The following is a 14,606-nucleotide window of genomic DNA, read 5'->3' on the forward strand; positions in this document are numbered from 1 at the left end:
TTTGTGTGGTTTTACTCTGTCAACATAAGCAATAATTTTGTATGGGATTTGGAATTAAAGAATTTTTTTAAAAAAAACTGGATTAAAATCTGGTGTTTTCTTGTACTATGTGAATTGTGTTTTTAATTCTGTGTGTTAATACAGAGGGACTTGACTCGCACATCCACGTGGAGAAGAGACGGCCCTCCGCATGCCTCCTCCATCCTGGCCAGTGCTTCCCCATGGAGAAGACAGAGCTGACCCAGAAGGCGAAGCTGGCCAGCTGGCGGAACAGGCCCAGCGCTACCAAGACTTGGCCACCTGCACAAAGACCGGGAGGGAGCAGGTGCAAGCTGTCCCAGGAGAAGCGCAACCTGCTCTCGGTGGCCTACAAGAGCAGGGACAGGGGCGCAGGTCCGCCTGGAGGGTCATCGGGAGCATCCAGCAGAACACTGACGTCTCCGACAAGACGTGGGAGCTGGTTAAGGACTGTTGCAGCTGGTTAAGGACTACTGGGAGAGAGTGGAGTCTAAACTGAGGTCCATCTGCATGTACCACGGAAGTTGCATGTGGTGACGATTGAAAAAGATAGATAATTTCCAAGGAGCTTACCAAGAGGCTTTTGATGTAAGCAAGAAAGAGATGCAGCCCACACACCCAATTTACCTAGGTCTGGCTCTTAACTTTTCTGCATTTTACTATGAGATCCTTAATAACCCCACGCTAGCCTGCACCCTGGCTAAAACCGTGTTTCATTAGCACGGAAGACTCATACAAAGACAGCACCTTCATCACGCAGGTGCTTAGGGACAGCCTCACATTATGGACATCAGACAGTGCAGGAGAAGAATGTGTTGTGGCCGGAAGGGGCAGGAAACTAACTGCATACAGGGTGTCCTCCTTCCAGAAACCTTTGTCCACATCTCCATTCTTTTTCCATTGGGATTTCCTCAAGCAAAGAAACCCATTCATGTGTATTCAATCAACGGTTTATAGCCTTCTCACACTGCAGCTGTGGGAAAGCTCCATTCCTTGATTTGTGTTTGTCTCGGCCTTCCTGGTGTGCAGTTACTGCTGTAGAAAAGTGTTAATAGCTTCATAAACATAAGTAACTTCCAAACACTTACATAGAGGACTAAAAATGTATTTGGTATTTAAGTAATATGAACCAGTTCTGCAAGTGACTGTTTTATATTACTGTGAAGATATGAAAATGTATTTAATTACAAAATAAAGAGTGTTTTACATAACTTATTCATTTCTCCATTCCCTCCCTTACTCTTCTTAGGGGGTTTCCTTTCAGTGATCAACTTCTCCATTTCTTAATGTATTCCTTTATGGTAGGAATCCAAAAGTATTAGATTGAATGGGAAAGCATTTGACATTTCTTGGTTGGGGTCACACATTGAAATGCTTCCCGTATCACATATGGTTGAGGTTTCATGCATCTGAGACAACAGGGAATTTCCTTATTCATTCTTTATTTGATGCTGTTTCAGATGGCAATGTTTCTTCCTAATAGAAATTCACTTACAACTCCAAAAAAATAAAATACACAGTGACTTGATTAAGTAAGGATAAGAGTTGTGATGTCATGGTTACTCATTAATGAAAATAGCAAAGCAAGCGTTTTGACATGAGTATTTCAAAAAGTCTTGGAGAGTAAACAGTATTTTAATGCCATCTTTTAAAGATAAAAAGGTTTAATGTGTATTCAGATTATCTTTTCAGAACAATGAACTGCTGTCAAGAGTTTCCTGAAGTAGTCTAATGTCATAGGGATGAAGATAGTGCAATACTTGAGAGTTCTGTAGTTGTAGATGTTTTTGATTGTCAAATTTGCATTGACTTAAAATATGAAAACCATATTATGCATAATCCTCACATTTTTGTAACTAATCTATTTCCATAGTATATTTTATTTAATTTAGCTCAATGAAAACAATAGAATCATAAATTAAGCTTACAATTAGAAGGGAATTTAGTAATCTTCATTCCAACGCAGAAAATGCTCTGCCAAATTCGTGATAGGCGATAGTCTAGTGTTTGCAAAATAAAATGATTCTGCCAACAAAAAAGACCCTTTGTAACAGTATAGAAGAGAGATGAAAAACAATTTAACATTAAATAAACATTATCAGATGTGCAGGCATATAAGTTGGCACAAAAGTGACTACAAATCTAAATGGGATATCACACAAATTTAACCAGAGAAAACTTAAAACGCCCTAGATTTTTGAAAAACAAATAGATACACCAGGTGATTGCCTCATATGCATTATGTGAAGGTTAATTTCAGGGTTATGTATACATGGCCCCATGGGTCAGAAAGTCTTGAACCTTGCATTGTAAAACCAAACCCTTGGTTCTCTTTATCTGACCTCTTCTCCGTTGAAGGAGACATCCTACAGAGAGATGAGTAGAACTGCAGCTGCTGCCTCACCCTCAGCAGAAATCTCTGAGTTCATAAAAGAGGAACTATATTCTTGGCTTAATTCCTAACCTCTAGCGTGCCGTATAGCAAGCCTTGGAAGACATTTGTATTACTTATTTGATATATGTAAAATTTTACCAATATTCCTATTACAATATGATGTTCAGAGCAGAAAGGGATGCCCAGTGGAAAGTATGGACCTTACTTTCTATAAGTCACACGTTTTGCTAAAATTTCCAAGCCTTTGGAAGCATTGATTTTTCTACTCCTGGAGCATCATGAGTGATTATGCTCTGCTGTAGCCGATTGCGCTTACCTCGATCTTTTTAACTTCTATTTGGTTGCATTAGCATGGACTAATACATTTTTCATTAGAAACTGCATCTAATGCTCATTTCATACTTATTTTTGCCCTATTAATGGTTTTTATGTTTTGAGACCCAAGCAATCTAAGGACTGGGTAATTGTATAAATGGAAGATGATCAGTTTGATGCACAAATCACTTTTGATCCAATGTTATAAATGTTTAATTTCCATGATTTCTGAAGTGACCTCTCTACTAACACAGCTTAATTGCACTTCTAAGGGCAGCACCATACATCAGCTGGAGTAGAAGTACTACCTTTTAAATTAGAATCTGCCTCCACATAATGAAGCTGCAAATATCCTCAATTCCTTTCTTAATTTGGAACTATGGAGGCTTTTTCCTTAGGCTTTGATTGAAATGAGTATTAATAGCATGGTGTGTTCAGCTTTTCTGCTGGATTTTTACAACAGAAATAGACTAAAATGTATGGAGACACAACTTTCAATTGGAGCAATTGAAGATTGTGAGAACAATTGAAAAGAAAATGGGACACAGAGCCAAAACAAGTTTAAAAGTCTTAATGCCTTAGAGAAGATACACCCTTGAGAAAATTTCCATATAAAAATAAACCACAGTGCCATTGAATTTTCTCATATTCACTTGTGTATTTTTTAAACAATGAAATACTACAGAAGTATGAATTAATAAAATTTTCTAACATCAACTAAAATTTGAATAAAATCTTACCTTATAATAGACAAATATGCAAATTGACCGCACCTTCGCTACGCCCAAGCCACGCCCACCAACCACGCCCACCAGGAAACCTTTGCAGGGGGGTCGGCTCCTGCAATTGGGTTGCAGGGATGTTGGGTGCGGCCGAGCCCAAGGCCACCGCCAGGGGCCAAGCCCCGACCCTGAAAGAAGGCAGAAGGCGGTGGCCACAGCCAAGGCCTGGGTCCCCGGTGCCGGCAGAAAACTGGTGCAAGCAGCCAGGTGAATGAAGGTCTATTGCACGAATCTTCGTGCAAACGGGCTACTAGTATATATAGAACTACCCTGCTGAACAGTAAAAAGTCATTATTTGAAAAAATATTGTACAATATAGGGATGTGGACAGGTTCTATCTATAAATAGAAATGCATGAAATATAAAATATGAAGATTAAAATTTTTTTATCCTGGGTTTTCTAAAACCTTTCAAAAAACAATCCTATTTAAACTATATAAACCAAATTAACTTTCATTAAATCATTATAAAATAGAGTAAATTTTCAATAATTTTTTTCAGATGAGATTTTAAAGGAGGGTGCTTTTAGATATTTTTGTGTTATTAAAATTCCAGTAGCACATTTTACAAAAAGTGGACCATGTAACTGTCTTTAATGTTCAATTTTGAAATGATTATTATAGCTGATTTTCACAATACGTCTACTATTACTATTTCTTATTATAATATTCATTGTTAAGTAAAATAAATTCAACACATTTTATATATGTTTTAAGCGCTTTGATTCTATGTTCAACCAATTAAAAGTTATTGAAAAATATGAGTGTATGATGTTTTTCTGGAAACTATAGAGGAAGCTAGGAAATAATGATAACAGAAATGTAGAGAATGGATAAAAGCATTTTGCATAGTGTTCAAATACATACACAGCAAATACTTAGAGGGAAAAATCCGGAACTGAATTCTGTGCTACACAGATTTTTAGATCTTTATTTATTATTTTGATATATTTTAGTGTGACATCTTGTAAACAACATAATTTTTTAACAGATATTTCCCACTATAATGTGTTTTCATTAAGATTTATCCTTAAATCCCTCTAACCCTCCAATTCATCCAGTAAACCTATTATTCACAAGACACAAAGAATTTGAAACTAAATGGAAAATGAAAATAGGCAAAGTTATTTTATTTATAAAGAAGATAGATGATGTCTTTTTTTAAAAAATATATATTTTATTGATTTTTTACAGAGAGGAAGGGAGAGGGACAGAAAGACAGAAACATCAATGAGAGAGAAACATCGACAGGCGCTTCCTGCACACCCCCCACCGGGGATGTGCCCGCAACCAAGGCACATGCCCTTGACAGGAATCGAACCCGGGACCCCTCAGTCTGCAGGCCGATGCTCTATCCACTGAGCCAAACCGGTTTTGGCGATGATGTCTTTTTAAATTTTATTTTATCAGTACACTAAATAATAAAGACATATTCACCAAGAAACTGAAATGTAAAAAGGTATACAACTTTAGATTCTGTAAGAATTTAATGCAAGATACATTACAATTCTACTTTCTGGACTATAAAATTGGTATAGTTAAATTTAGTAAATTTTGAATCAAGTATGAAATGAGTTTCTTTAGCTATAAAAAATAGAAATTTAGACAAAAGGAAAAATCATTGAAATTGGATTAGCTGGGATATATTTTTTAACTTCATAAGTTGGAACTCAAAAGAAGAGTGAACTATGGTTATATGAGGTTAGCATTTTAGATTTAGGGTTTGGCATAATCAAAGAAACAAGTGTTGTGTTTTCTTAAAATGAAATTTATGGGACATTAAATACTGTACACACACATATATACATGTTCTACTATATATTCATTATATGTCTCATATATACATACTAGAGGCCCGGTGCATGAAATTCATGCACGGGGGGTCCCTCAGCCCAACCTGTATCCTCTCCAATCTGAGAGCCCTCAGGGCATGTCCTGCTGACGGCTTAGGCCCGCTCCCTGTGGTACTCTGCTCTCTGTGGGGCTTGCCTACTCCACACCATAGCGATGGGCAAGCAAGCCCTGCTGGGTGCTGCTTGCAGCTGCGCTTGTCTGCTTCCGGGTCGCCGCGGCAACAGCCAAGCAGGCCCTGCTGTCTGCTGTCAAGCTGCGCCGCTGGACCCACCCCCAGGCCCACCCTGAGGTTGCCTGTCCAGCCCTGCCTGGCTCCCCGGGCCCCACAGCAGCTGAGGCCACTGGGGTCTGGCCCTGCCTCCCTCTTTGGCCCTTGAAGCAGCCTCAGCGGCTGCTGACCAGGCCCTCCCCGAGTGCAGGTGCATGGAGGCGGGTCCAGGAGCTGCTGCCGCTGCCGCCCCCGGAGAGACCCCTCAGCATTCGCGGGTTCAGGGGCGCCACCACCACCGCCACCGCTCAGACCTGCGAACGCTGAGGGATCTCCCCTCAGCGGTGACGGATCCGGCCATTGAGAGGCGCAGGGGGCAGGACTCACGAGTCCCGTCCCCCAGCCTCCCGCTGCCCAATCATGGGCATAGCAGAGTGATGGTTATTTGCATATTACTATATTATTAGATAGGATATTATATACATATGACTATATTATAACATTTATTTTGTTTCATATATATCCATATACATGATTATGAAAATATATGTAACAAACCATTTGTTTTTAAGTAAGACTTTAGAAGTGAAATATTCGTTGAATATAATCCATAAGTTTTAATGAAGGTTTTTTCTGATAAGATTTAAAACATATTCCTTTTAAGAATGATCAAGTAAGCAGCAGAACCCTAGTAAGGATAGAGAATAGTAAGAATGGATGAGGTGTTGGACTAAGGAATGGTAGCAAAAACATTTTAATGATGAAGCACTGATTATCAGTGGACTTTAAAGATGGATGAGGTTTTAAACATGAAATTATAGGTAACCAGAGATCAATGTATTTTCCTTATTATATTGGGAAAATAAAAAGAAAGCTTTAAGAATATAAGATTAGAAATATCATTTGATACAAATCAAGATATTATTAATTTGACACCCATGGCAAAATAAATAAATACAAAAGTAAATTAATGGCACTATATCAAACTAAAAAGCTTCTGTACAGCAAAGAAACCACCAACAAGACAAAAATGCAACCAACTGAATGAAAGAAAATATATGCAAACAACAGCTCCAAAAAAAAATGGTTAATATACAAAATATGTATGAGTTCTTTAACTCATAAACTCAACACAAAACAAACAAACCAATGAAAAATTGGGCAGAGGACCTGAACAGACACTTCTCTCAAGAAAAATGGCCAACAGATATATGAAAATATGCTCAACTTCACTAGCTATTAGGGGAATGCAAATTAAAGCTACAATGAGATACCACCTCATACCAGTTAGAATGTTTATTGTCAACAAGACAGGCCATAACAAATGTTGGAGAGGTTGTGGAGAAAAAAGAATCCTCATTCACTGCTGGTGAGAATATAAACTGATATAGCCACTGTGGAAAACAGTACGAAGGTTCCTCAAATAATTAAGAATAAAGTTACCATGTGACCCCACAACCCACTTTCTGGTATCTATCTGGAAAATTTGAAAACATTTATTTGCAAAGATAATATGCACCCCTATAATAATTGCAGCATTATTCATGGTGACCAAGACATGAAAACAATCTATATGTCCTTTGATAGATGATTGCAAGAAGTGGTACATATATACAATGAATTACTACTCAGTCATAAGATAAAATACTGCCATTTGCAACAACATGGATGAACCTTGAGAATACCAGCTAAGTGAAATAAGTCATAAGAAAAAGTTAACAACCATATGATTAGGTGGTGGGCACACCATAAAATATACAGAGGGGTGGGATGGGGTTGAGGTGGTGAATCGGGGGGAAAAAAAGATACTTATAATACTTTCAGTAAAGATAAATTTTTTAAAAAATGTTGGACAGTTAGACCTATAACAAGATTAATTATAGAAATAATTATTCAAGAAGGGCGCCCAGCCAGTGTGGTTGAGTAGTTGAGTGTCTACCTATGAACTAAGAGGTCACGGTTTGATTCCTGGTCAGAGCTTATGCCTGGGTTGCGGCTTCAAGGCCATTGTGAGCCATGCAGGAGGTAGCCAATCAATGATTCTGTCTCATCATTGATGTTTCTATCTCCCTCTCCCTTCTTCTCTGAAACCAATAAAAATTTTAAAAAGAAGGGTATCCTTAGGTGAAAAATTTCATCTTTCAGTAGTTTGAGGAGAATACAGAAAAAAAAATTACAGAAAAATTGGGTATGTAAAGCAATCTACACAAGTAACTAAAACCTTAAGATGAACTGAAATTAATAAAAACAGAAGACATATACAATTATTTAATTCAAAAATTGAAGGGAATACTATTCCACAAATGAGATCCCTGGTCCAAATTGGATCATGGATAGCCATCATTCAAACACTTAAGAAAAAAATACTAATAGTTCATAAAACAATTTTAAGAACAGAAGAGGAAGCATTTTCCAACCAATCTTATTAAACTAGTATAACTCCAATATCAAAACCTAAAAAAGTATATTAAAAGGAAAAAAAATAATAGGTCAATATCTTTTATGACTATAAATACAAACATGTTAAGCACAATCTAGAAAATTGAATTTTGTGGCATAAAGAATACTATTTCATATCCAAAACAAGTATATTTCAGAAATGTAAGTTTGGATTAACTTTTAAAATTAATCAACTTAACTTAGTAATTGATTTAACACATGTAATATAGTGGTTTTTGTTGTTGCTTTGCTTGATTTAAAACATTGTCTTGACTCAATTTGGAGGCCTTAGTACAGTCTAATCACTTCCTTTTCTTAACCAACTGAATAAGGCACATCTCATCCATTTCCCTTACTGGGATCTTACAATCATGGGTCATAACACACCCTCCACAATTGCCCCTGGCGCTAAGTACCAGACAGCTAGGGACATCCCTTATGGACATGGGGAAATTAATCAAATTAGTCAATTAACAGTGAGCCCATTAAACCTAACTAACCCTAACTCACCTATTATATATAAACTTTGTCCTATAACCCTACCTTGCTATTACTCTGTGATGAGGTACAACTCCCTGTGTGGTCCTACCTGGTGGCCATCTCTCACTTGTGAATAACAATGTTCTGCCTTTCATCTATGTAAGTGTCAGTGTGTTGTGTAATGTTATCCAAAGAGACTTTAAATCTTATAAAGTACTACGTTAGAATGTTTGGAATTTTTCATTGTGGACAGATCACATTGTAGTTGTTTTTTAATTTAAATTCCTAGACATTGTATTATTTTATATTTTTATATTTTACTAGAGGCCTGGTGCACGAATTCTTCAGCCTGGCCTGTGTGGATCAGGCCAAAACCAGCTCTCTGACATCGTCCGAAGGGTCCCAGATTGTGAGAGGGCTCAGGCCAGGCTGAGAGACCCCACTGGTGCAGGATCGGGGCTAGGGAGGGACCATAGGAGGGCTCCAGGGTGTGTCTAGCCTGTATCACCCAGTCCCAGTTGGCTGGACCCCAGCAAAAAGCTAACCTACTGATTGGAGCATCTGGCCCCTGGTAGTCAGTGCATGTCATAGTGACTGTTGAGCAGTAGCCCGGAAGGTCGACCGAACGGTTGGACACTTAGCATATTAGGCTTTTATATATATAGATTAGTCATCACACATACACACAACTATCAGATAGTTATTATTATCATTGACAGTTTACAGATAAAAATACTAAATCATAGAATAATAATTTATAAAACAACATATATTTTTTATTATTTATTATTTATTTATTTATTTTTATTGTCTAAAACTAGAGGCCTGTTGCACGAAGAGATTCGTGCAATAGGCCTTCCTTCCCTTGGCTTCCAGCACCGGTATTCCTCCTGCACCCGGGACCTTGGCCTTTGCTCAGGCCGAAGTCTGCCTTCTTTGTCTTTGCTGCAGGCTCCGGCCAGAGTCTGTCGCCTTCATCTTCGCTACACACTCCGGCCGGAGTTCTCCATCTTTGTGTCCGCTGCTTCACTGCAGACACCAACTGGAGTCTGCTGTCTTCATATTTGCTTCAGACCTTGGCTGGAGTCTGCCCTCTTGGTCTTCGCTGCAGACTCCGGAGTCTGCAGTCTTCGTTTTTGCTCCGCCAGAGTGCCACTCCTGTAGATCCCTTTGCCCCCCACCCTCCCTCTCAGAGCAGGCATTCTGGCCTGCCCAGCCACTCCATACCTGGAGCAGCTGGGCGTCCACCATCTTTGTCCTTCTAATTTGCATATTCCCTCCTGATTGTCTGGTGGGCGTAGCGGAGTGATGGCCATTTTGCATGTTTCTCTTTTATTAGTGTAGACATAGTGTATATGTCTCCTTTTTCCTAATTGACCCCCTCCCCCATCCCTTCCCAGCCCGGGCAAGCCCCCACAGCCCAAGTGTCTGTGTCCATTGGTTATGCTAATATGCATGCATACAAGTCCTTTGGTTGTTCTCTAACTCCCCTCCCCTACCATTTGTCTCTAGATCGATCTATTCTTGTTCATCAAATTATGTTAATCATTATATCCCACATATGAGTGAGCTCATGTGATATTTATCTTTCTCCAACTGGTTTATTTTGCTTAGCATAATGCTCTCCAGGTCCATCCATACTTTTGCAAATGGTAAAAGTTCCTTCTTTTTAATAGTGGCATAGTATTCCATTGTGTAGATGTTTTCTAATCCACTCATTTGCTGATGGACACTTAGGCTGTTTCCAAATCTTAGCTATTATAAATTGTGCTGCTATGAACATAGAGGTGAATATATCCTTCCTGATTGGTGTTTCTGGTTTCTTGGGATATAGTCCTAGAAGTGGGATTACTGGGTCAAATGGGAATTCCATTTTTAACTTTTTGAGGAAACTCCATACTATTCTCCACAGTGGCTGCACCAGTCTGCATTCCCACCAGCAGTGCAGATGGTACCTCATTGTCGTTTTGATTTGCATCTCTCAGATGATTAGTGACTTTGAACATGTTTTCATATGTCTCTGGGCCTTCAGTATGTCCTCTTTCAAAAAAGTGGCTATTTAGATCCTTTGACCATTTTTTTGATTGGATCATTTATGTTCCTTTTGTTAAGTTGTGTGAGTTCTCTGTAAAGTTTGGAGATTAAACCCTTACCAGAAATATCATTGGCAAATATGTTCTCCCATGCAGTGGGCTTTCTTGTTGTTTTGTTGATGGTTTCTTTTGCTGTGCAAAAACTTTTTATTTAGATGTAGTCCCATTTGTTTATTTTCTCCTTAGTATCCATTGCCCTAGGAGCTGTGTCTGTAAAGATATTGCTACTATATATGTCTGCTATTTTGCTGCCTATGGAGTCTTGTAGGATTTTTATGATTTCCTGTCTTACATTCAAGTCCTTTAGCCATTTTGAGTTTGTTTTGTGTATAGTGTAAGTTGGTGGTCTAGTTTCATTTTTTTGCATGGTGTAAGTTGGTGGTCTAGTTTCATTTTTTTGCATGTATATGTCCAAATTTCCCAGTACCATTTATTAAAGAGACTGTTTTTACTCCATTTTATGCTCTTGCCACCTTTGTCAAATATTAATTGAGCATAATGACTTGGGTCAATTTCTGCATTCTCTGTTCCGTTCTATTGGTCTATATGTCTGTTCTTGTGCCAGTACCAGGCAGTTTTGAGAACCGTGGCTTGGTAATATAGCTTGATTTCTGGTAAAGTAATCCCTCCAACTTTTTTTCTTCTTTCTCAGGATTGTTGTGGCTATTTGGGGTCTTTTTTTATTCCAGATGAATTTTTGGAGAGTTTGTTCTAGATCTCTGAAATATGCTGTTGGTATTTTAATGAGAATTGCATTGAATCTGTAGATTGCTTTGGGTAGTATGGACATTTTAATGATGTTGATTCTACCAATCCATGAACATGGTATGTTCTTCCATTTGTTTATGTCTTTCTCTCTTTTTTTCAATGTCCTGAAGTTTTCTGAGTACAGGTCTTCTATGTCTTTAGTTAAGTTTATTCCTAGGTATATTAATTTTTTTGGTGCTATGGTAAACGGGATTGATTTTTTCATTTCTCTTTCTGTGGGTTCATTATTGGTGTAAAAAAGGCCACAGATTTTTGGGTATTAATTTTGTATCCTGTTACATTGACAAATTTATTTATTAGGTCAAGTAGTTTTTTGATGGAGTATTTGGGGTTTTCTATGTTTAGTATTATGTCATCTGCAAATAAGGACACTTTTACTTCTTCTTTTCCAATTTGGATGCCTTTTATCTTCTTCTTGTCGGATTGCTATGGCTAGCACTTCCAGTAGTATATTGAACAGGAATGATGAAAGTGGGCATCTTGTCTTGTTCCTGTTCTTAGGTGAAATGAGTTTAGTTTTTGGCCATTGAGTATGATGTTGGTTGTAGGTTTGTCATATAAGGCTTTTATTATGTTTAGGTATGATCCTTCTATTCCCACTTTGTTGAGAGTTTTTATCAAGAAAGGGTGTTGGATTTTGTCAAATGCTTTTTCTGCATTGATTGATATGATTATGTGATTTTTGTCTCTCAGTTTTTTTATGTGATGTATCACATTAATTGATTTGCGAATATTGTACCACCCTTGCATCCCCAGAATAAATCCCACTTGGTCATGATGTATGATCTTTCTAATGCAATGCTGAATCCGATTTGCTAGAATTCTGTTGAGAATTTTAGCATCTACGTTCATCAAGGATATTGGCCTCTAGTTCTCTCTCTCTCTCTCTCTCTCTCTCTCTCTCTCTCTCTCTCTCTTTTTTTTTTTTTTTTTGTAGTGTCTTTATCTGTTTTGGGATTAGGGTAATGCTGGCTTCATAGAAAGAGCTTGGAAGTGTGCCTTCCTCTTGAATTTTTTGGAATAGTCTGAGGAGGATAGGTTTTAGTTCTTCTTTGAATGCTTGGTAAAACTCCCCTGTAAAGCCATCCGGACCAGGGCTTTTGTTTGCTGGAAGCAACATATGTTTCTTAAATGGTGAATCCTTTGTATTATTATTTCTTTTTACATTTTCCCATAATTCTGCCTCACTCACTCTTACATTCACTCTCTCTCTCTCTAACTCTATAACTATCCTATAAGATATTAGGTACCAGAGATTTTTTTTAGATGTTTCATTATACTGACACTTGCTATCTTCAGGCGCCTAACATGTGTTAGGTCTGTGTTAGCTATTTAAATTTAAATGAATGCATTCAATGAATAATAAAAGTCATTTCTTTATCTTAATGGATAGTAATATATGAAATTGTTTAAATACCACCAAGAATTCACACTGAATTCTTGAATACCTGGGCTGTATGTTTTTCTTATGACCTTATTTAAGATTACTCAGCTTAGTTTCTTTGGTCTTTTCTTTAGTAATAAATTACACATATAGTTCTGTCAGATATACTTGGTAAAAGAAGACAGCACTTATGAAGTGATATCCAGGGACCAAAGATACAGTGGTTAATGTGAAAGATAATTATAATTACATTCTATTATAGCATTGATTAGAGTGCTTCTGTGAATTAAAAGTTTCATCATTCATTGGGGCTTATCATTATGGAAATATATTAGATGAATCTCTAGCACGATGTCTTACTGAAGTGATTTTAAAGAAAAGGTCATATATGCTTGTAGTTAAAATTACTTATATCTAAAGGAAACAATTAAGATTTTTATATACACATCCAGGTACACATTTATTCAATTATTTAAATATCATATTCAAACATTACATAAGGCCTAATTTATCATTTTTTAAAATTCTCAATTCTCTAGAGAGACTACTAATTAATTTCTTTAGGAACTTTTCTTTATAGACTTGGTATTATAATTCCAAATCAAAGTAAACTTGAGGTCATCTTGTTTACAGGTAACATATTTACCAATATTTTCTTTACAAATACTAGTATTATTTTTTTCTTCAAGCTATTGCTGACTTTTTTTTTTTTTTTTTTCATTAAAGGCTACTTGCAACCCAAATAGGAAAAAGAGAATGACTTTTTATACATATGCTTGGAAAATTTCTAAGATACATTTAATTTTATAATCCTATAAAAAAGTTTCATTAATACAAAAACACTGAAGACAGTAGATGTAAAAATCTACTAAGTATTAAATTGACATCTTTGGTATGCATGTATATATGTTTCATTAATGAATGACATATTAAACATTAGAGAAAACAATAACATCCTTAATTAAATGACTTTGTAGATGACTGCTGAGAACCTAAACCATTGAAACATGAAATGTTACTTCAAATCTTCTAAGCATTCCACAATCTGACAGGCATTGCTGAAGCAATGCTCATTTCATAAAATTTATCTTATTTCTTACAATTTTATCACACTGTTGTGAATAATGAAATCCATCTTTGTGAAGAGTATCAGTTTAACACTTGAATAACCTATGTTTTTTCTCTGGAAGCAACTATGTCAGCATGTTTGGGGAATTATTTTCCCCATATAAATTAATTGCAAGTTTATTTATTTTAATAAAATAGGTTGTTTTCCTTTGGTAGGATTGACTGCACCTAATCACAATTATATCTGATTCTCAGTTTATGTGGTGAGATATGATTAAACAACAACAACAACATAAAACCTAGACTCTACACTTGATTATATTAATGTTTCCTCCTATGAATAGGAGCAACCATCAGAGCTGTTTATATTTCACTAGAGGCCCAGTGCATGAAATTTATGCATTGAGCAAGCGGGGGGGGGGTGTGTCCCTCAGCCCGGCCTGCACCCTCTCACAGTCTGGGAACCCTCAGGGGATGTTCATTGCAGGGAGTGGGCCTAAGCCAGCAGTTGGACATCCTTAGAACTGCGGTGGAGGTGGGAGAGTCTCCTGCCACCGCTGCTGTGCTCACCAGCTGTGAGCCTGGCTTCTGGTTGAGCAGCACTCCCCCTGTGGGGGCATACTCACCACCAGCAGGCAACTCCTGCATTAAGCATCTGCACCCTGATAGTCAGTGTGTGTCATAGCAACCAGTCATTCTGCCGTTTGGTCAATTTGCATATTAGCCTTTTATTACATAGGATGATTTCCATTGTTATAGATTCAGGACCAATATTTCAGTTATATAATTTCCTTTCTTTGTAA

At 37.3% G+C, this 14,606-nt stretch overlaps 1 pseudogene; it reads left to right on the forward strand.

Moving 5' to 3' along the window:
* The first annotated feature begins 221 nt into the window (after positions 1 to 221).
* On the forward strand, positions 222 to 1,015 carry LOC103288412 (14-3-3 protein theta-like; annotated as a pseudogene).
* The last annotated feature ends 13,591 nt before the right edge of the window (positions 1,016 to 14,606 follow it).

The sequence above is a fragment of the Eptesicus fuscus genome, chromosome 8, assembly GCF_027574615.1.
Source record: "Eptesicus fuscus isolate TK198812 chromosome 8, DD_ASM_mEF_20220401, whole genome shotgun sequence".
In the NCBI taxonomy this organism is placed as follows: Eukaryota; Metazoa; Chordata; class Mammalia; order Chiroptera; family Vespertilionidae; genus Eptesicus; species Eptesicus fuscus.